Source organism: Hylobates moloch, unplaced genomic scaffold, assembly GCF_009828535.3.
Source record: "Hylobates moloch isolate HMO894 unplaced genomic scaffold, HMol_V3 SCAFFOLD_14, whole genome shotgun sequence".
Classification (NCBI taxonomy): Eukaryota; Metazoa; Chordata; class Mammalia; order Primates; family Hylobatidae; genus Hylobates; species Hylobates moloch.
The window spans coordinates 100929868-100954417 of record NW_026652289.1 but is presented as its reverse complement, the minus strand read 5'-3'; the positions used below and the strand labels follow the sequence as shown (position 1 = coordinate 100954417).

General features: G+C 38.4%; 2 protein-coding genes across 2 annotated transcripts in view; both read left to right on the top strand.

The window, feature by feature from the left end:
* Positions 1 to 24550, top strand: part of MNS1 (meiosis specific nuclear structural 1) — a 433362-nt gene that overhangs the window by 76481 nt on the left and 332331 nt on the right. The window lies entirely within an intron of this gene.
* The window catches only part of ZNF280D (zinc finger protein 280D), a 177042-nt gene that overhangs the window by 455 nt on the left and 152037 nt on the right, over positions 1 to 24550 (top strand). The gene's annotated exons all lie outside the window — the stretch shown is intronic.

Below are 24550 nucleotides of genomic sequence, written 5' to 3'. Positions count from 1 at the left end.
ATCAACTGTTGTGGTATCACAGTAACCCTTATTTTACTTACTAATGGCCCTAAAGTGCAGGAGTGGTGGTGATGGTGGATATGCCAAAGAGGATCCATAAAATGCTTTCTTTAACTGAAAAAGTATAAGTTGTCCACTTAAAAAACAAAGACAAAAGTTACATATTGAGGTTACTAAGATCTACAGTAAGAATGAATCCTCTATCTGTGAAATTGTGAAGAAGGAAAAAGAAATTCATGCGTAGTACACTTGCACATTTAGTACTATCTGTGTCTTCAGGCATCCACTGGGGGTCTTAGAACGTATCCCCCCACGGTGAGGGGGATGCTGCATTTTTCCAGGTGTCTTTAATTGTGCTGTCACAGCTCTTTCCATGTCTAGACTCATGAAATATATATATTTTTTTCAACTATTATTGAAAACAACTAAGTATTGTTCCACTAAGAATATAATAAATTTTGTTGTATTTATGAGACTTTCATTAGAGCAACAACATTGTTAGTTTAGCCTTCCCATACATATCTGTTTTTTTTTTCTGGAGTGAAGATAGAACAGCAAGGGAAAAAAAAAACTGATGCAGTAATATGACCTCTTAAAACTGAAATTCATCTAAAATGGTATTTTGACCATGATGGACGGAGTGAGTTGTAATATAACAAAATCACTTCAAAATCTTTTTTCCAATAGCTGCACGTGTGTATTATTTGATCCAACACTGAAACGAAATTGCAAACATTTTAACAGCTTCTTTGTTGCAGCTCTGAATCAGAAGGGGAAACTTGCCAGAAATCCTGTTTTTTTTTTCCCCCAAATCATTCCATCCACTTCTAAATTAATGCATTGGTTGTATTCTGCCCCCTTTGGTTGAATTACATTAGAGACAGATTTATTCTTTAACCTTCTACACTAAAAAGATGTTAATTCAACTATTTAATTTATTTTCTAGATAAAATAATATGTGTTTCTGATACATCTGTTTTTAAATTTTCCCATTTTTATAAGTTGCTTGGATATGAGCAGGAAAATTCCTCCTATGATGGCTTTAAAATGAATTTTATTAAAACCTATTTTCATTTTGTGAGTGAACCAGTGATATTTGCTATGACCTTCTTCCTTTCAAGTATAATTCAAGTTGTTATTTGATAGTGTGTTGTTAACTGAAACTTATGGAGAGTTTCTCACATGTAACTTAGAGTTAGGTGAGAGAGACAGACATTTATGAAATAATCTCACAAATAATATTTTTATAAGTACAAAAATTGAATCCTTCCTTTACTTTCAGAGTGAATATTAAGGGGATTTTGTCTGTTTAAGGGGTCGTGAAAGGAATTTGAGCTGAGAGTCAAGTGAGATAAAATGTGTAATATTGGGTGTGTGGGAGGCCAGGAAGGTTTCAGGAAGAGGGAAGTGCATGAACCAAAGTTAAACATAGGCCTCTGTGGCTAGAGCTCAGGCAGCAAATGCAAATGTGCTTCAGGCTATATTAAGAACTTTGCCTTTATTTTATGTGCAATAATACATTAGCTTGGATGAATATTAGCTAAGAATCTTTTGGTTGCCAGTAATAGAAAATTCAATCCAGCCTGCCTTCATAAAATAAAGAAAGGAAGAAGAAGAACCATTGGCTTACATTACGGTGAAGTCCAGAATTCAGATCCCACTCTAAGAACAAGTTTTATTCATAGGGTGATGATCTTTTCCTGCCCCAGTTCTGGCTCTCTGGGATCCCATGACTCTACCCTTATCCTTAATCTTCAGTCTGGCTCCTATCATGGTCCCAAGAACTAGTCAATCTTTCTGATTGGATTTGCTTAAGTCACATGCCCACTCTGAAGCCATTCTTTGGCTAGGGGAATACTGTGCCAAACCTAAAGGCATTTAGGAATGTGCAAACCTAAAGGCATTTAGGAATGTGCAAACCTAAAGGCACATTAGGACTGTGCAAACCTAAAGGCATTTAGGACTGTGCAAACCTAAAGGCACATTAGGACTGTGCAAACCTAAAGGCACATTAGGACTGTGCAAACCTAAAGGCATTTAGGAATTGCCTAAACCTACCGTGGTTTAGCTGTGGGTTAAGTGCCCTCCCACAACATTATCTCTGTGGCTAGGGGAGCCAATTAGGGCATCCATAACTCCGGAGCTGGAGGTGGGGGTAATCCCACTCAAACCACCTTGGGGAGAGGTGGTTTCCTCAAATAAACTTAGGGTGTTACTAGCATAAGGAGGGTAGAAATTTTCTGGACAGACATGATCAGATATCCAACATACTTTGGAGATTTTTAAGGAGATTGAGAAAGGAAGAAATAACATAAACAAATATGCATTAATGACAACAACAACGCAAGATGGGCTTTGGAGTAGAAAATGGTCTGAAATGGCTTGGAGTGGATCAAGACTGCATGCAGGGAAGAACAGTAAGTGGGTTAGAATAGTAATCCAGTGTGATGATAGCCTGGACAGAGGAAGTCACAGAAGAATTGGGAATAAGCAGAGAGATTTAAGAGACATGTGGAAGATGAAATGGATGCAACTCAGTTCACTGGATTTGAAGGCAATAAAGACAAAGAAGTTATTAAAGATAACCCCTCAATTTCTGTCTTACACATAAATTGGATAAATGGCCATGACATTATACTGATAAGAAGTACTAAAAGAAGACCAGGTTTGGGAGTTATGGTCTCAGTTTCAGATAAATTTTAGTTCCTTTTGGAACCAGCCAGAAGACACTTAGATTGTTTTGGTTTACTCAGGTGCATTTATGAAAGGATTTGGAACAAATCACCTTTCATGCTTGGCTAAATTTCCCTAAATCTTCTCCTTTCAGGGAAAAATAGCTTACCACTCTACCTAACCTCCAGGAATAAGTATTGACATTTCCCCCATAATTTTTTTATGCATTGCATAAAGAGAAAAGAAATAACCTCTTTTCTTTCTGAAATCCCCTTCAGCTGGATACACTCTAATCTCTATTAACAGAATCCTCTAGTGTACAAGGGACCCTGTTGCAGGCTGCTAGACATCTAGCACACGATGCAATGGGAGACACAAAGACACACACTCATGGCTTCTATTGATGTTCATGTTCTTTTCTTGCTCTTTTTCTCTTTCTTTTCCTTCCTTCCTTCTTTCCTTCCTTCCTTGTTTTCTCTCTTTCTCTTTCTTTCTTGATCTCACTCTCTCACCCAGGCTGGAATGCAGTGGCTCAGTTATGGCTCCCTGCACCCTCGAACTCCTGGGCTCAAGTGATCCTCCTGCATCAGCCTCCTGAGTAGCCAGGACTACAGGCACACTCCATCACGCCAGGCTAATTTCAAAAGTTTTTTGTAGATCAAGGGTCTCACTATGTTGTCCAGGCTGGTCTCAAACTCCTGGTCTCAGGTGATCTTCCAGCCTCAGCTTCCCAAAATGTTGGGTTTACAGGTACTATTGATGTTCTAATATGCTTTAAGAACTGAGGTGCTGGTGAGGTGTTTGCAGGGGAAGGGCTTCAATTTTAAAATGTATTCCTGTCAGTTTTAGAGTTAGTTCTTCAAGTTTTGCATATAGTACCTTGTTTGGTTGCAAGTGATAAAAACCAAATTCAAAAAAACTGAAAATTAAAAGGGAATTTATTAGCTCTTATTAAAAAGAAATACAAGGTGATGGTGGCTTAGAGAAGTCTAGAGACATAAAACATTGCTAGATCCTCTCTCTCTCCAGGCTGTATTTTCCTATGTGATTCTTTCAACCACATCTACTGAAGACAGACTTTTCTTTTTATGGTTTGGTAGGAATGACATGTGAGGGGTGGGCTAACAAATTCACACTTATATTAACACAGCTTGGCAAACTCAGGAGATTAAAAGAGGTTTCCTCTCCATAGCCCCTTTATAAAACTCAAGGGCAGAAGTTTTATCTGGGTAGGTCACGTGCCAAACCCCAGGAAGATAAGGAATTATGATTGACCAGTTGTGGGGACTATATACCTTCTTGGGGGCAGGGACAGAAACCTAGGAATCAAAGGACAAGTAGTTTTCCATAGGACGTGTGCATGTTTGTGGAGAAAGAAAGTGAGAAGAAGGGACACAGTAAACATAAGAAGATAGAAAGGGATGCTGAGTACAAAAAAAAATAATAATTTGTCCTTCTAATTACAAGATATGAAAATTTCTTCAAGTGTTTGCTCCATGGAGGGGAAAAAGACTTTTTCATAGCTTTTCATAGCTAAGACTTGCCAAGTAGTTCTAAACCCAGGTAAATCCACATCTACCATTAAAATACTACTCCCATTTGTTCATTAGACAAATATTAACTGAGTGTCTACTTTGTGCAAAGCTTTACTTTAGTTGCAATACAGGAAGCAAAATATAGTGCCTCCCAAGTTATTGTTTAGCATCAAGGAAGAGAAATTCTCAAACTCAAGTAAGTGGGATTGGGAATGCTGGTGTTCACTATTGTTAGGGTACATATAAAGCTATAGAATGAAAGAATCTCATGGAAATAAAAGGAGCTGTAATAGGGCACAGTCTTATCAAGGTTAGGATAGAGGGTTGTTCTGTGTCCAAAGAGTGATACTTCTGGGTACGAATTTTTTGTATCTTCTCTTTAGCGTTTCACCAAATATGTGGTTCAAATAGAGAGGACATATCTGTTTCTCTCTGTCCAGCTAAAAAAGATTTTTTAAAAATACATATATACCAGACAGGATGCCTATTTGGCTTTACTAATAACCATTGTGACAGCTGAGCAGTGTGTTAAGTTGGTTTCCCACAGAATCCAAGTTGGAGGCAAGCGTTTAAGAGCTGGTAGTTAATTTGGGAGATAGTTTCTGCAAGCACTTTTAAGGGAGTGGGAAATTGAGACAAGGAAGGTAAGGAAGCTCATCACTGAGCTACTGCTGTAGGCAACTGGATTTTTGTCCCATTGGGGGACTGTGGGAGACAGTGTAGAATATTTCTCAGAGTTATCCCAGTGGAGAGGCAAAGAAGTTGGATATGTCTCCTCCAACTCTCATCTGTCAGTGGCTGAAAGCTAATTTCAGGGGCATTAATGTCCATGTCCATCTAGCATGTCCATTTTCTCAAGTGGGCAGTGGCAGGTGCTTACAGCAAGACGCTGTCGCATAAACTGGATCAGGGAGTATGGGAGGGGACACAGGCAGGGAACCAACAGCTTCTGTTATAGGGAAAACCCTATTCCTGTCAAATCATAGGTTGACAGCCTTTGGTTCAGTGTCTAATCAGCTTTGGCTCTTGTAGGAATTGTACTTATGTGGTATTAAACAGAATCTAAGACTCCCTTTTCAGGAGGACTGTGAACCATGGCAGGAACTGTTGATTAACATGTCTAATACACGGTGATAGAAATATGAAGATAGTGGCCGGGCGCGGTGGCTCACGCCTATAATCCCAGCACTTTGGGAGGCTGAGGTGGGTGGATCACCTAACATTAGGAGTTCAAGACCAGCCTGGCCAACATGGCGAAACTCCGTCTCTACTAAAAATTCAAAAATTAGCCAGATGTGGTGGCACATGTCTGTAATCCAAGCTACTTGGGAGGCTGAGGCAGGAGAATTGCTTGAACCCGGGAGGCAGTGGTTGCAGTGAGCCGAGTTTGCACCACTGCACTCCAGCCTGGGCAACACAGTGAGACCCTGTCTCGAAAAAAATATTTGTCATGAAGGCCTAAAAACAGCAATATCCCAATAGCAATGAGCAGATTTAGCATCGAGATCTTGTTTTTTTTTTTTTCTTCATTAAAAGCAACAAGGCAGAGTCGAGGCAGGCAAAGTACAAGATGAGCCTGGAATATCTTGTTGTTGTGTCAGAAAGTAAGGACATGCTCAAAGAAAGATGAGGCTGTTAAAAGAATAGAAAAGCCAGATTTTGGAGGCTCTCCCTGGCCAAAATTTGGGACAGTTTGGTCATCAAAATAAATAACAATAACATGGATTATAAAATTGAATTAAATATGAATTTATGAAACTATACTGATATAAATAAACAAGTAAATGTAGAGAGGGTAAAGATTTTCCTTACAACTAGTAAATGTAGAAGGAATGATAGAATTAGAAAATCATTATTTGACAACCACCATAGAGATAATTAATTCAGAAAAAATCAATAAATACTACAACTAATGGATAAAATTTGAAGAATGCAATAAATTACCTCTTAATAAACTCTTATTAATTAGAAAGTTTAAAAAGTATAAATTTACAGTGGGAAAGCTTGGCAGACACCACCTTAATCAAATGTAACTCAAGACTCATTGAGAGGAGTTTTCTTTTCTTTTTTTTTGAGACAGAGTTTTGCTCTGTTGCCCAGGCTGGAGTGCAGTGGCGTGATCATGACTCACAACTCATTGCAACTTCAGCCTCCTGAGGAGCTAGGTAGGACTACAGGTTCGCACCACCATGCCTGGCTAATTTTTTTCCGTGTTTTGGTAGAGACAGAGTCTCACCATGTTGACCAGGCTGGTCTCAAACTCCTGGCCTCAAGTGATCTGCCCACCTCAGCCTCCCAAAGTGCTGGGATTACAGGTGTGAGGCACCACGCCAGCTATTGAGGGGAGTTTTCTAAAACAAAAGGAGTCTGTCCAAAGCAATACCCTGTTTACCTCCAAGGATTAAAATTTCAGCCACCCTCTGTTTACTGCCTCCCACATCTTCCCTCACTATCTCCTCCTCAAATGACCCTTTTAACCAAGCTCCCCATTAAAAATAAAAATGAAATAATTCCACTCTGAGTCTTAAAAGACCTCTTTTATTTTCATAACTGCTTCCTTTTCACAAACATTTCAAAATATTTTGAATGGAAATTGTGATTAATTCTTGTTTCTTGCTTAAGTTATGGCTGTGTTATTTACAGTGAGAACTGTGAGCATAATACACAAAGTACTGGTGAGTTTCAAAGTAGGAAAGTTGCTGGTAAAAGTCTTGCAGGAATTGATACATTGTTTTGACAGTTTACTCGCTGTAGTGGATTTTAAATGGCCACAAACTCTTTGAGCTTTTCCATCAAAATGTATAGTCTATATCCTCGTCTCTTGTGACTTTGGCCAATAGAATATGAAGTGACATTGTGTGGCTTCCTAGCTGATGCCTCAGAAGTCAAGAAGCTTCTGCTTTTGTCCCCCTGGAGTCCAGCTACTATGTGAGAAATCCAGAGCGACCTTACCACAGAGGCCGTGTAAAGGCAAATGAAGCATGCAGCCAACAGCCTCAGTCAACCGCCAGACACGTGAATGGGACCATTCAGGACCAGTCAGCCCTCGGCCATCTTACCAACCGACTACAAACACATATGCCAATCCAGTCAATCATGGAGGGCAGAGATGAGTCATCCCCATTGAGAGTCCTGCTGAAAATATCAACCCATAGAATGAGGAGCCTTAATAAACTAGGAGTTAACAAGCTAGAGCTTGTGGGCCAAAACTGGCCCACTGTCATATAAAAAATGTTTTTAATTTTAATTTAAATTATTTTTAGAGAGTATCTCGCTCTGTTGCCCAGGCTGGAGTGCAGTGGCATGATCATAGCTCACTGCAGCCTCAAATTCTTGGGCTTGAGTGATCCTCCTGTCTCAGCCTCCCAAGTAGCTAGGACTACAGGTGCTCTCCATCATGCCCAGCTAATTTTTATTTTACTTTTTGTACATAAGAGGTCTTGCTATATTGCCAAGGCTGGTCTTGAACACCTGGCATCCCAAAGCACTGGGATTATAGGGGTGAGGCACTGCACCTGACCGTATTGCCTCTTTTTGTAAATATAATTTTATCGGAACATAGCCACATCCATTTGTTTACATATTGTCTATGGCTGCATTTGAGTCACACTGGAGTTGAGTAGTTGTAACAGAGATTGCATGGTGCACCAAATTTAAACATTCCTACTATTTGGCCCTTTACAGAAAAAGTTTCCCAATCTTTGTTTTAAGCCACTAAGTTTTGGGGTGGTTTGTCATGCAGCCATAGATAACCCAAACACTTTCTTTACAGCAGAAGAGGAGTCAAGTCCTTGCTGGAACTATGATTAATTTCTATAATTTCATGTACACATGCTTGAGACCTGTGAAGGCATTTAACTTTATCTAGAGCAACATCTGTTTTCATATGAGTAACAATGTCATTTTTCTAAATAGAATATGTTAATAATGCTTGGCACAATATCCACTTTCTTGATACAAGGCCCTTTTTGAATTTAATAACCAGATAAAATCCAATATGGCTCTTTTCCATCCTCAAAAAGCATTTCATTTTAAAAATTATTCATGCTAAAGTGATTTCAACTTGATGTCAGAAATGAGCCGCTGCAGTGTATGAGAGTCTTTCAAAGTCTAATAATTCACTGCAGAAAGCAACCTCTAACTGTTACTGCTACATTTTCACAAATTTTGCCTGATAGTTGGTTATCTTTTTTTTTTTTTAGGAAAAGTAAAATATTAGCCTGTCTTCAACCTTCAGAGAGATGAGCCATGTTTTTGACTTGTACAAGGTATTTTTAAAAACTAATTTTAGGGATTGGCAGATCTGTGTAATCCTGCCTTGTTGAGAAGTATATGAATAGATTTCTGCATGAGCTTGAGAAATATGAATAAATATAATGCCTAAAACACTGTCAGACTCAGATATTTATCTGTGTACTGCAGAAGTTTACAATCTATTCTTTTATGCCTAAATACATGGACAATCAGTTAAAGCTGATTAAATGCTACTATTTCTGCAACAAACTACCAAATAAAAGTCAAGGAGATGAGAGATATAATGTATTTTTTCATGTAGTTATGCAGAAATATGAAATGTATAGCAGGGCATTAGGGGATGTGGTTGATTCTTCTGGGTCAGTTTTGAAGCAACTATGAGAGAAAATTCTGGTTATCAAAACAATGTAAAACTTGGGATCTAAATTGCCATCAGTATGAGTTATTGTGATTCTGAGGCCTAAATTTAGGTTAGCAGTCAAATCTGACGGTCTTTCCTCCAAGACTTTTTATATCACCCATTCAAATTTTAAGAAAACCTTCTGCAGCTCCTACCTTGATCTAAGTCTTTCCTACCTGTTCATAATTTATAACACAGATCCAATATTTTAATATTATTTTAAATAACATATTATATTATATTTTTATTGTTCTTGATCCAGAATTGTAGGATTTTAGAACTGGAAGAGACCTTAGAGATTATCTGGTCCAGTTGCCTCATTTTATAGAAGAGAAGGAATTGTTTCTTTTCATGTGTATATATACCTTATCTCCAAAGGACCAATTATATAATACCATTTTCACCAACCTAACAAACTATCATATTCTAAATCCTTTTAAGTCAAATAGCAATAATGTGCATCAACCAGGTTAATTCATGACTTTGAACAATTTAATGAAGAAGTTGACAATATTCTGGTTGTTTACAGATTATAAGAACTTGGTAAGAGTCTTGAAAGATCAGCAATAAAATTTAAAGGGATCTAAAAATAAGAGTAAATTATGAATTTGTCAGTAGGCTTGTGTTATGAGCTGAATTGTGTTCCCTCAGAATTCATATGTTGAAGTCCTAACCACCAGTACCTTGGAATGTGACTGTAGTTGGATATAGGGTCTTTAAAGAGGTAATTAGCCTGGGTGCAGTGACTCAAGCCTGTAATCTCAGCACTCTGGGAGGCCGAGGCAGGTGGATCACTTGAGATCAGGAGTTTGAGACCAGCCTGGCCAACATGGTGAAACCCTGTCTCTACTAAAAATATAAAAATTAGCCAGGTATGGTGGTGGGTGCCTGTAATCCCAGCTACTCGGGAGGCTGAGGCAGGAGAATCGCATGAACCTGGGAGGTGGAGGTTGCAGTGAGCAGTGATCATGTGCCACTGCACTCCAGCCTCCTGAGAGACAGAGCAAGACTTCATCTCAAAAAAAAAAAAAAGTAATTAAAGTGAGGTCAGTATAATGGATTATATAATCCAGTGTAAATCCATTGTAAAATTCAAACTTTTTCCTCTTGCCTGATCCATAAATCTCTTTTTCTTTTCTTTTCTTTTTTTTTTTTTTTTTTTTTGAGACCGAGTCTCATTCTTGTTGCCCAGGCTGGAGTGCAGTGGCGCTATCTTGGCTCACTGCAACCTCTGCATCCCGGGTTCAAGCAATTCTCTGCCTCAGCCTCCCAAGTAGCTGGGATTACAGGTGCCCACCAGTATGCCTGGCTAATTTTTGTATTTTTAGTAGAGATGGGGTTTCACCATGTTGCCCAGGCTGGTCTTGAACTCCTGACCTCATGATCCACCTGCTTTAGCCTCCCACAGTGCTGGGATTATAGGCATGAGCCACCACCGTGCCCAGCCTCCGTCAATCTCTTAACAAGGCCAAGGAACTGAACTTGCCAAGAAAGAACTTTCCTCGGCCAAAGGAGAAAAAGGAGAGACTGTGAACAGTTAGCCATTAATTTTTTTTTTCACTTTGGCAACAATGTGAAATGGCTGTCAAAAATTGTAACGCATTTTGCACACTAGATTGTGCAATATCGTTGCCAATATTAAGTTTACAGTAATCCAGTGTGGCTGATGTCTTTATAAAAAGAGGAGATTAAAGATACAGACACACACAGAGGAAGGACCAAGTGAAGACACAAGGAGAAGATGACCATCTACAAGCCAAGGAGAAATGCCTCCAAAGAAACTAACCCTATCAATACGTTAATCTTGGACTTCTAGCCTTCAGAATTGTAAGAAAATGAACTTTGTTTAAGCCACCGAGTATGTAGTACTTTTTTATAGCAGCCCTAGCAAATCAATGCACCTTGTAAAAATGTGGCACCCAAGGCTGAAGATAAGGCAGATGTTGTCTGACCAAAGGACATAATTGTCATCCTTATTGCACTGAACACCATAGCTCTGTTGATGCAGTGTAAGATTTTGTAACCCGTACATAGCTGAGATATCCTGTGACTGCTTCTCAGCTCAAAGTTCCAACCAAAGACACACATTTCAGACATCCAAAAATAATTGGAAAAATATTTAAATTTTACTTAAGTCTCTTAGAACACATGCAATGTGATGCAATATTCCTAACACATGGTAACACTTCATTAAAAATCTCTTTCCTCATCTGAAAAGCCCCCCCTGTCACGACATAGCAGCTAATCTAATTTCTTTTTCTTTTCTCTCCTTCATAAGCTTCCCAAACTTGCTGTCTTAGCTATTGCTTATTGGCGTTTGCCTTTCTCAGCAACTTCTCATCCTCAGGATCTTCTTTTTTCTTGTGCAGCTCTCCAACTTTTCTAAGAGATTAAATCAAACCTTTTTCCTCTTACTCGATCCATCAATCTCTTAACAAGGCCAAGGAACTGAACTTGCCAAGAAAGAACTTTCCTTGGCTGAAGGAGAAAAGGGAGAGACTGTGAACAGTTAGCCATTAATTTTTTTTTCACATTGGCAACAATGTGAAATGGCTGTCAAGAAATGTAATGCATTTTGCACATTACATTGTGCAATATTGTTGCCAATATTAAATCTTGGTAATCCAAAACGTTTCAATGTTTAAGTGTTAAGGGAAATCATCCCTGTCTTGGACTCATGTTGTTGATTTTTTTTTAAAACATAAATGACAAGCTTTTTGTGGTCTTCCTGATAAGCTTCAATTTTTGGCCCAGGGTTCAAAATCCCAGGAACTTTTCAAATATTTTTTTCTGTCATCTAATATATTGGACATCATTTCTAGTTTAATAAATTGGATAGGCTTGAGACCACCAGCTGAGTATGAGTCAGCAGTATAGTATGGCTGTTTTTATAAAGCTAACTGTGATAGTGAAATATATTAATAGGTCTATGACATCCAGGAGCTAGGAAAATATCCTTCTGCTAAACTTAGAAATTGGTCACACCCTTAAAGTATTATGCCAATTTTGGGCACTGACATTTTAATGCACATGTGAAATGGCAGGGAGGATTTGAGAGTAGGATAACAAAAATGAACCAAAAAATGAAATAAAATGCGGTTAAAGTAGTGGCAATTATTGAAACGAGAGAAGAAAAACTTACATTTTAAGGAAGATGCTCAATAAGGAAGACATTTGCCTGTTGCTCTTCAGTTTCTCAGGGAGTCCAGGACAAAACAAGAGGACATGGCCTTTGGAAAACTGGAAACAACATAAAGGTCATTATAGAACTGTCTAAATAAATTAGGGTGCCTCCATATAACAGTAAAATACCATGAAACAATTGATAAAAACATAGTGAATATATTTTTTTGTCATCTTGGAGTAAGGAAGGCCTTTCTAATCATCACATAAAATCCAAGCCATACAGTAAAAACATTTAACTTTAAAATTTCCATTAGAAAAAAAAAACTAGAAAGAACATTTAAAAGAAAATATCCTATACTTCTGCATATGGCTAGCTAGTTATCTCAGCACCATTTATTGAATAGGGAGTCCTTTTCCCATTGCTTATTATTGTTGCCTTTGTCAAAGATTAGATGGCTATAGTGTGTAGCTTCATTTCAGGTTCTCTATCCTGTTCCATTGGTCTATGTGTGTCTTTGCAGCAGTACCATGCTGTTTTGGTTACTGTAGCCTTGTAGTATAGTTTGAAGTTAGGTAGTGTAATGCCTCCAGCTTTGTTCTTTTTGCTTAGAATTGCTTTGGCTATTCAGGCTGTTTTTGAGTTCCATATGAATTTCAGAATATTTTTTTCTAATTCTGTGAAAAATGATGTTAGTAGTTTGATAGGAATAGCATTGAACTTACAGATTGCTTTGGGCAGTATGGCCATTTTAACAGTATTGATTCTTCCAATCCATGAGCATGGGATGTTTTTCCTTTTGTTTGTATAATCTATGACTTATTTCAGCAGTGTTTTGTAGTTCTTCTTGTAGAGATCTTTCACTTTCTTGGTTAGATTAATTCCAAGGTTTTTCTTGTGTAGGTGTGTATGGCTATTATAAATGAGATTGTGTTCTTGACTTGGGTCTCAGCTTGAACATGATTGGAGTATAGAAATGCTACTGATTTTTGTACATCAATTTTGTATCCTGAAACTTTAGTGAAGTTGTTTATCAGCTCTAGGAGCCTTTTGGCAACATCTTTAGGGTTTTCTAGATATAGAATCATATCCTCAGCAAAGAGAGACAATTAGACTTCTTCTTTTCTTATTTGGATGCCTTTTATTTCTTTCTCCTGCCTGATTGCTCAGGCTAGGACTTCGAGTACTATGTTGAATAGTAGTGGTGAGAATGGGCATCCTTGTCTTGTTCTAGCTCTTAAGGCGAATGCTTCCAGCTTTTGCCCATTCAGTATAAAAAGTTGGCTGTGGGTTTATCATAGATGGTTCTTACTATTTTGAGGTATGTTCCTTCAATGCTTAGTTTGTTGAGGGTTTTTATCATAAAGGGATGTTTGATTTTATCAAAAGCTTTTTCTACATCTATTGAGATGATCTTATGGTTTTTAATGATGCTTATGTGGTGAATCACATTTATTGATTTGCGTATGTTGAATGATCCCTGCAACCCAGGAAAAGAGCCTACTTGACTGGCTAGCCACATGCAGAAGAATAAAACTGGACCTCTACATTTCACCATATACACAAATTAACTCAAGATGGATTAAAGACTTAAGTGTAAGATTTAAAACTATAAAAATCCTAGAAGAAAACCTAAGAAATACCATTCTGGACATCAGCCTTGGCAAAGAATTTATGACTAAGTCCCCAAAAGCAGTTGGAACAAAACCAAAAATTCACAACTGGGACCTAATTAAACTAAACAGCTTCCACACAACAAAAGAAACTATGAACAGAGTAAACAGACAACCTGAAGAATGGGAGAAAATATTTGAAAACTATGTGTCCAACAAAGGTCTTTTATCTGGAATCTATAAGGAACTTAAACAATTCAACAAACGAAAAACGAATAACCCCATTAAAAAATGGTCAGAGGACATGAACAGACACTTCTCAAAAGAAGACATACATGCAGTCAATAAATATATGAAAAAAGTCTCAACATTGCTAATCATTAAAGAAATGCAAATCAAAACCATAATGAGACACCATCTCATACCAGTCAGAATGGCTACTATTAAAAAGTCAAAAAATAATGGATGTTGGTGAGGTTGCAGAGAAAAGGGAACACTTATAAACACTGTTGGTGGGAATGTAAATTAGTCCAGCCACTGTGGAAAGTAGTTTGGGAATTTCTCAAATAACTTAAAACAGAAATATTATTTGACCCAGAAATCCCATTACTAGGTGTATACCCAACGGAAAATAAATCATTGTACCAAAAAGACACATGCAGTCATATGTTCATCACAGCACCATTCACAATAGCAAAGACATGGGATCCACCTGGATGACCATCAGTGGTGGACTGGATAAAGAAAATATGGTACATATACACCATGGAATACTATGCAGCCATGAAAAAGAACAAAATCGTGTCCTTTGCAGCAACATGAATGTAGCTGGATGCCATTATCCTAAGTGGATTAATGCAGGAACAGAAAACCAAACACCACACATTTTCACTTAAAGTGAGAGCTAAACATTGAGTACACATGGCCATAAAGATGGGAACAATAGACACTGGGCACCAGGGACTTCTGGGGTGGGGGAAGGGTATGAGGGAGTGTTGAAAAACTACCTATCTGGTACTATGCTTACTGTCTGGGTGATAGGATCATTCATACACCAAACCTCAGCAACAAAAAATTTACTCATATAACAAACCTGCACATATACCCCATGAACCTAAAATAAAAGTTGAAAAAAAAGAAAATGTCAGAGTAAATAATGGGCAGACAGCTAATTTCTTTAATGTACAGAAAAACTGAACAAATAATAAGAAAAGACTAACCACCCAATGGAAAAATGGACAAAGTATTTTTTAAGTTTATATTAAAATAAATGCAAATAGATAATAAAATAATAAAAGTTGTTTAACTTCACTAATAATTAAATCTATTTCCTAAGTAGAATTAGATATACTTTAAAAAATCCTGTTCAGCTGGAGTCTAAAAAAAAATCCTGTCAAAGGGGCAAAGTTGAAAAAGTTAAACCTAGAATTGTGAAGAATATAGGTAAGCAAGCACTCTTAGGTACCAGTGGTGGTAGTATGAATTGGTATAAACTTCTTGGAGAATAATTTGGCAATATTGACAAAGATGTAAAATATGCACACTCTTTGATCCAATCATTTCACTTCTAGAAATTTATCCTGCAGATATTCTTGCATAAGTACAGAAAGATACAGACACAATTGCAGTGTTGTTATAAGGAAAAAAGATCCCCAAGTGCCCATCAGTTAGAAACTGTTTATAAATTACATCTAATATATACAGATGCTCTTTGACTTACAGTAGAGTTATGCCCATATAACCCATTGTAAGTTGAAAATATCGTAAGTAAAAAATGCATTTAATAGCCAAGCATAATGGCTCTCACCTGTAATCCTAACAGTTGGAAGGCTGAGACAGGAGAATCCCTTGAGGTTAGGAGTTCAAGACCAGCCTGGGCAACATAGTGAGAGCCCCCATCTCCGTGAAACACAAAAAAATTAGCTGAGTATGGAGGTGCCCACCTGTAGTCCTAGCTGCTTAGGAGGCTGTGGTGGTAGAATCGCTTGAGCCCAGGAGGTCAGGGCTGCAGTGAGCTATAGTCGCACAATTGCACACCAGCCTGGATGACAGAGTGACACCTTGTCTCAAAAATATAAATAAAATAAAATGCATTTAATACACCTAACTTACCGAACATCATAGCTTAGCCTAGTCTATCTTTTTTTTATTGACAGGAAAACAATAATGATTATTGTTTATTCATACTAAGGAGACAGGAACAATGACATTGAGCAATTTACCAACTAATCAAGAGCGCTTACTTATACATTGCTATATAAACTTTAGCAAGATTACACTATTCTGACCTAAGTTTTCTGCTTTTTTTGTTTGTCTTATTTCTACTTTGTCTTTATGTTAGTATAATTCTTGCTACTCCATAATGACTTCATATTTTTTCACAAAACTGGGGTATTAATCATGGTACTCCTGTATCAATTATATAGGTATACTTTCTTTTTTTCTCATTTTAAATTTTAAAAAATTGTACTTTAAGTTGTGGAATACATGTGCAGAATGTGCAAGTTTGTTATATAGGTATACAAGTGTCATGATGATTTGCTGCACCTATCAACTTGTCATCTAGGTTTTAAGCCTCACATGAATTAGTTATTTGTCCTAATGCTCTCCCTTCCCTTGCTCCCCCTCCCACAAGAGGCCCTGGTGTGTGATGTTTCCCTCCCTGTGTCCATGTGTTCTCATTGCTCAACTCCCACTTATGAGTGAGAACATGGGGTGTTTGGTTTTCTGTTCCTGTATTAGTTTGCTGAGGATGATGGTTTCCAGCTTCATCCACGTCCCTGCAAAGGACATGAACTCATTCTTTTTTATGGCTGCATAGTATTCCATGGTGTATATGTGCCACATTTTCTTTATCCAGTCTATCATTGATTGGCATTTGGGTTGGTTCCAAGTCTTTGCTATTGTAAATAGTGTTGCAATAAACATACTTGTGCCTGTGTCTTTGTAGTGGAATGATTTATAATACTTTGGGTATATACCCAGTAATGGGATTGCTGGGTCAAATGATATTTCTGGTTCTAGATCCTTGAGGAATCACCACACTGCCTTCCACAATGATTGAACTCATTTACACTCCCATTAACAGTGTGAGGTGTTCCTATTTCTCCACAGCCTCGCCAACATCTGTTGTTTCCTGACTTTTTAATGATTGCCATTGTAACTGGTGTGAGATGGTATCTCATTGTGGTTTTGAGCTGCATTTTTCTAATGACCAGTGATGATGGGCTTTTATTCATATGCTTGTTGGCTGCATAAATGTCTTCTTTTGAGAAATGTCTGTTCATATCCTTCACCCACTTTTTGATGGAGTTGTTTGTTCTTTTCTTGTAAGTTTGTTTAAGTTCCTTGTAGATTCTGGATATTAGACCTTTGTCAGCTGGATAGATTGCAGAATTTTTCTCCTATTCTGTAGGTTGCCTGTTCACTCTGATGATAGTTTCTTTTGCTGTGCAGAAGCTCTTTAGTTTAATTAGATCTTATTTGTCACTTTTGGCTTTTGTTGCCATCGCTTTTGGTATTTTAGTCATGAAGTCTTTGCCCATGCTTATGTCCTAAATAGTATTGCCTCGGTTTTCTTCTAGGGTTTTTATGGTATTAGGTTTTACATTTAAGTCTTTAATCCTTTTTGAGTTAGTTTTTGTATAAGGTGTAAGGAAAGGGTCCAGTTTCTGTTTTCTGCACATGGCTAGCCAGTTTTCCCAGCACCATTTCTTAAATAGGGAATCCTTTCCCCATTGCTTGTTTTTGTCAGGTTTGTTGAAGATCAGATGGTTGTAGATGTGTGATGGTATTTCTGAGGTCTCTGTTATGTTCCATTGGTCTACGTATCTGTTTTAGTACCAGTACCATGCTGTTTTGGTTACTGTAGCCTTATAGTATAGTTTGAAGTCAGGTAGAATGAGCCTAGTCTATCTTAAATGTGCTCAGATCACTGACATTAGCCTAGAGTTGGGCAACATCATTGGCAACACTATCCACTGGAGAGTATCCATTGTCTGTCCTCCTGTTTGATTGACAGCTGACTGGAAGCTGAGGCTCACTGCTATTGCCTAGCATTGCGAGTATTGGACAGCATATTGCTAGGCTGGGAAAAGATCAAACTTCAAATTTTGAAGTTCAGTTTCTACTGAATGCATATCCCTTTCACATCATTGTAAAGTTGAAAAACTGTAAGTCGAATCAGCATAAGTCAAGAATAGTCTATAATATGAAATTCTAGGCAGCCATTTTATATTCCTGTGCCTACAGACATGAGTGGCTTGGATATATTATTAGATGAAAAACAAATTTTAGAAAGCATTATATATAGTATAATCTCACTTGCAGAAAAATATATGAAGCAACATGATACGCTGGTGGTCAGGCCTACATTCCCTAAAAAAAGTGAATGAAACTTTCTTTCCAGTGAAAGAGATCAGTCTAAAAGAAGTACTAGCAATTAGATTTTGAGGTCCTATTCCTTCTATAGCAGTGGACTCATCAGTTAGGAAGCCTCACTCAGGCACACAGAGCTTCCAGTCAAATCAGTTTTTAGTGACTTGTTAAATATGAAAAGACAAGATTGTAAGACATTTGAGGAATGCTGGCAACATAAAGTAGAGACTAAAACAGAAAAATAAAGCAATTCAGGAAACAGGTAACCCAGAAATAATACTTAGAGAAGAAAAAAATTTTTTTAAACCATTAATACCTTCAGCTTTCATGACACAAAAAATAATTCTATTTTCTATAAAGACCCACCATCCCTCAAATGAAAAGAAAGCTTTATGGATAATAAGTAGCTATGGAAAAATTCAGTCCGGGCACGGTGGCTCTTGCCTGTAATCCCAGTACTTTGGGAGGCTGAGGCAGGTGGATCAGGAATTCAAGACCAGCCTGGCTAATATGGTGAAACTTCCTCTCTACTAAAAATACAAATATTAGCTGGGTGTGGTGGTGTGCGCCAGTAATCCCAGCTACTCGGGAGGCTGAGGCAGGAGAATAATTTGAACCCGTGAGGCACAGGTTGCAGTGAGCCGAGATCATGCCACTGTACTCCATCCTGGGCAACAGAGTGAGACTGTCTCCAAAAAAAAAAGGAAAATTAAATAGAAGAGTTGGAAGGTAAAGCTCCCACTTTATCTCCCAAAAATAATACAGAAATACAAGAGATAGAAAAGAGGAAAGAAAAGATTATCAATCCAAGAGAGCCAATCTGAGTAACAGAAGTTCCAAAATTAAAAAACAAAAACAAAATGGAGGAAGGAAATAATCACACAAACATCAAAAGTTCCCCAGAACAAAAGGATGCAAGTTTCCAAATCGAAAGTGCATAAAGAGCATAATAAGTGATAGCACGCTGAATGAAAAAACACCCATACCAAAGCAGATTCATTGTGAAATTTCAGATCTCCAGTCATAAAGAGAGAATCTTAAAAGGAAAAAAACACACAAACCAGATGACATACAAAGTTTTAAAACTCAGATGGCAGATGAGTCAACAGCAACAGTGACAGCCGAAAAACAATGAAGTCAGGACTTCGAAAATTCTAAAGGAAAATTGTTTGCAACCTAAAATCTATAACCAGACAAACTACAAATTAAGTTAGGGTAAATAAAGACATTTTCAGTCATTCAAGAGCACAAACAATTTGCTGTTCATATTGAGTTTTTCAGAAAGTTACTCAAACATGTGCTTCATCAATGAAGAAGTAAAGCGGAAAAAAGTACAGTACTGGAGTTCAAGAAACAAGACATACAACATAGGAGAGAGGTAAGATAATTTCAAGGTGAAAACTTCCAGTTCAAACGGGGTGGGACTATGGAGGAGGACAAAAGGGATGTTGTCAAAGGAAAAAAACCAAAAGGAACTGATGTCTTTGAGTCATACTGACTTAAATTTTATGGTTCTATTGGAAGGTCTGGGATATGTTTCATAAAAAACTAAGCCCATAGGAAAACAAAAACAAAAACCGAGGTGATTACTGACTCCAGGAAATGTAAACGTTGTAATAGAAATGAAATGTAGTACAGTGCATTCAATAACTGCGAATGATGCTGAGAGAGATATATATCTATATGTATCTATATATGAGATATATATTATATAATAATATATATTATATGTTATATATATATATATAATATCACAACGATATGATAGAATGATAAAAACTTGAAAACTAGGCCAGGCATGGTGGCTCATGCCTGTAATCCCAGCACTTTGGGAGGCCGAGGCAGGAGGATCACTTGAGCCCAGGAGTTCGAGACCAGCCTGGGCAACACAGGGAAACGTTGTCTCTACAAAAAGAAAAAAAGAATTAGTTGGGGCATGATGGCATGAGCCTGTAGTCCCAGCAACTTGGGAGGCTGAGGTAAGAGGATCACTTGAGCCTGAGAGGTTGAGGCTGCAGTGCACCATGATCATACCACTGTATTCCAGCCTGGATGACAGAGTGAGACACTGTTTCAAAATAAATAAACAAATAAATAGGAAAAAGAAAAAGAAAAATTATGTCTCAGAAACCTTGAAGTCTAGAAATGACCTTGCCTGGCTTTTAGTCAGGGACTTGGAATCTTGCTGAGAACGTATTTTAAAAGGGAGAAGAAATGGACTCACTGGGACACATACTGGTGTAAATTCAAAGCAAAAAGGAGTAGAAGAAAGGAAAAAAAGAAAGGAATAAAAGCAAAAGAAGTATTGGCGGTGACTTTTATCAAGACATGGGCTAAAAACAGGTCTTATGCTGCCTATGCAAAACAGTCAGTATTTCCTGCTGGAACCCTGCCCTTGGCTGCATTTCCAGGACTTGGAAGGTTTCTGATTAATTGATTGGCCAAAATGTGATGGGAACGTGGAGCCTTCCTGTCCTATTGCCATATGGCTGTAACCAGGCAAATGTTCCCAGTATCCCGTCATGGAACTCTGAATATAATTTCCTGTGAAAAAACTTTGCGCAAATGAACCATGGGTACCTGTAGTCCAGCTATTCTGGAGGCTGAGGCAGGAGGATTACCTGAGCCCACGTACTCAAGACCAGCCGGGGCAACAAAGTGAAACCTTGTCTTAAAAAAGACTTTTTTTTTTTTTTTTTTTTTGCACAAATAAACTTTTAGATTTGTCCTTGGCTCAGTTTGGCTTGTGTCTCCAGCCTTTATCTCTTACCAATCTTCTGACATTCTATCATCTAGCTATACCAACTATTTGTAATTCCCTAAACATGCATTAGCAGAGATTCTTAAGATATATCATATATATATCATATATATATCTTAAGATATATATATCATATATAATAATTCCTATTATATATATGAATCTCATATATACGATTCATATATATGAGATATCTATATATAATAGATATCTCATAGCATAAATATATGATATGCTTACATCATATATTTAATATATTTTCCCTTCTTCCATTTTAACAGAATTTTGATTTTGTTGGGGGTAACTTTGTGCCCAGCTTTAAAAGGGTAAAATAAAGAAAAGAAAACTTCTATGCCTTAGCTTCCTTTGGAGGTAGGTGCAGCTATAGGGTACCATTCTGACCAAAGAGATTTAGATGGAATTCTGCTGGGGATTTCTAAGAAAGTTTTACTTCCCTTGTATGGGCACTGGAACTTCCTTCTGTTACTGGAAAGGGCTCCTGATCCAAACACCAAGAGAGGGTTCTTGGATTTCACACAAGAAAGAATTTAAGGAGAGCCCACGGTGCAAAGCGAAAGTAAGTTTATTAAGAAAAAGAAGGAATAAAAGAAAGGCTACTCCACAGGCAGAGGCAGCAGCATGAGCTGCTGGTTGGCCATTTTTATGGTTATTTCTTGATTATATGCTACAGAAGGGGTGTATTATTCACTAATTTTCCAGGAAAGGAGTGGGCAGTTCCCAGATCTCAGGGTTCCTTGCCTTTTTAGGCCATATAGGGTAGTCTTCTGATGTGCCATGGTATTTGTAAACTGTCATGGTGCTGTTGGGAGTGTAGCAGTGAGGACGACCAGAGGTCACTCTTGTCGCCATCTTGGTTTTGATGGGTTTTACCGGCTTCTTTACTGCAACCTGTTTTATCAGCAAGGTCTTTATGACCTGTATCTTGTGCAGACCTCCTATCTCATCCTGTGTCTTAGAATGCCTTAACCTGCTGGGATGCAGTCCAATAGGTCTCAGCCTCAATTTACCCAGCCCCTATTCAAGATGGAGTTGCTCTTGTTCAAACGCCTCTGACACTTCTTTCTGCTTGAAGTATGGAACTTGAAAGCTGGAGCTGAAGTTACCATCTTGAGACCCCAAGGGATAGGCCAAAAGAACCCCAAAAACCTAGGACCTGACATCCTTCAGCCACTATGTCAATACCAGCAAGTGCCTACCTCTAGATTTCCAAGTATGTAAGAAAAAGAGACTCCAACTTTGTTTAAATCCCTGTTATTGGCATTTTCAGGTAAATGCAGCCTGATGCAATTCCTCTCTTCTTACATTTTTCTTACCGGAAATGGTACTGATCTAGACCCCAAAAGAGGGTTCTTGGATCTCACACAATAAAGAATTCAGGGTGAGTCCACAGAGGAAAGTGAAAGCAAGTTCATTAGAAAAGTAAAGGAATAAAAAACGGCTGGTCCAAAGACAGAGCAGCCCCAAAGGCTGCTGATTGGCTATTATTATGGTTATTTGTTGATCATATGCAAGGGGTGGATTACTCATGAGTTTTCCAGGAAAGGGGCAGGGAACTCCCAGAACTGAGGGTTCCTCTTCCTTTTAGACTATGTAGGGTAAACTTCTGGAAGTTGCCATGGCATTTGTAAACTGTCATGGTGCTGGTGGGAGTGTCATTTAGTATGCTAATGCATTATAATTAGCATACAGTGAGCAGGGAGGACAACCAGAGATCACTTTTGTTGCCATGTTGGTTTTGGTAGGCCTTGGCCAGCTTCTTTACTGCATCCTGTTTTATCAGTATGATCTTTGTGACTTGTATCTTTTACCTACCTCCTATCCCATCCTGTGACTAAAAATGTCTAACCTATTGGGAATGCAGCCCAGCAGATCTCAGCCTTGTTTTACCCAGCCCCTGTTCAAGATGGTGGCGCTTTGGTTCAAATGCTTCTGACAGTTTTGCACATTATTTTCCCTCCTGATGTGGGTCTAGCAAAAGAAATAATGTGTCGCGGGTGAACTACAACTAATACTTCAAGACTTATCTAAAGGCATTGCTTCCTTGCAAAGCTTTCCCTTACTTCTTTCTGCAAACAGCCTATTACACATTCTTCTTGCTCCCGTAACACTTGTATAAACTGCTAGTGCTTTTTACCATAAACCCTTTTGATCATCTGTGTGTTGATATATATCACACTTGACTTTGAACTCCTTGAGAGCGAGCCTGAGTTGTACCACTCTTGTATCTCCTTGCAGAGCCACAGACACAGAGGCACAAGTATCGACCAAATGAATGTTGAATAAACTCAGACTACCTTGAGAACCCAAAGTACCTGTTAATTTCTTGATTGTAAATTTGTTCTCCCAAATGCAAATGTTATGCAATTTTGCCTTCTGTGGCACAGACTTTAGAACCATCTAAAATACTCAAATGAGATACGTGGGTGTTCACTAACTCAAGCTATATTAACAGTCAGAAATAAACGCTTTTAAAGTTCTGAATTAGGCAAAAAAAAAGGAGGGAAACAAATATTCATTGAGCACTTATTATGTGTGAGGCATTGTGTTCCGAGGCTTATCTCATTTACCAAAGCAACTCTACAACATTAATCTCACATAGCAGAAAAAGAAACTGAGGATACAGATATTGATTAATATGCCAAAGGTCACAGAGCTAGTAAACGGCAGCCAGAGAATGCCTTCAGACTTCAAAGTGACTTCCCTTTTCCCGCTGTATCAAGCTACCACTCGTTTTAAAAAGTGAGAATGTAAACTTTAAAATGCGGTGTAGTGTTGCATTATCTCCGCCTCTAGACTTTCCCATTCTGGCACCGCGCAAAGCCCAAAAGTGGGGCTCAGCCCAGGAAGCCACACGGGTCGTTGGCTCAGCTCATGAAGGAATTTAAGAGCCAGCCGACAGAGTAATGTGAAAGCCAGCTTATTAAGACAGTAAATGAATAAAAGGGCCAGGTGTAGTGGCTCATGCCTATAATCCCAGCGCTTTGGGATACCAAGGCTGGTGGATCACTTGAGACCAGAAGTTCAAGACCGGCGTGGCCAACATGGTGAAAACTCGTCTCTACTAAAACTACAAAAATTAGCCGGGCTTGGTGGTGGGTTCCTGTAATACCAGCTACTCTGCGGGATGAGGCAGGAGAATTGCTTGAACCTGGGAGGTGGAGGTTGCAGTGAGCCAAGATCGTGCCACTGCACTCCAGCCTGGGTGACAGAGTGAGAATTTGTCTCAAAATAAATAAAGGAATAAAAGAGAAGTTACTCCACAGGCAGAGCACCCATTGTGGGCTGCTGGCTGGCTCTTTTTATGGTTATTTTCTGAGGACATGTTAAACATGGGGTGGATTTTTCATGAGTTTTCCAGGAGAGGGGTGAGGATTTCCCAGAACTGAGGGTTCTTCTTTCTTTCAGACCATATAAGGTAACTTCGGGACATTGGCATGGCATTTGTAAACTGTCATGGCGCTGGTTGGGGGGGGGGGGGGTCTTTTAGTATGCGAATGCATTATAATTAGCGTATAATGAACAGTGAGGACGGATACAGGTTGCTTTTGTTGCCATCTTGGTTTTGGTGGTTTTTGGCTGGCTTCTCTCACACTGTCTTATCATCAGGGTCCCGTAAAAGAAGTCCAGATGAATTCTTATCTCAATTCCAATTAGACCAATACATTGTCGTCAAATTTACCTACCTTAAACACAACTGAATTTTTTTTTTTTTTTTGAGACAGTCACTCTGTCGCCCAGGTTGGAAAGCAGTGACATGGTCTTGCCCCACTGCAACCTCCACCTCCGAGGTTC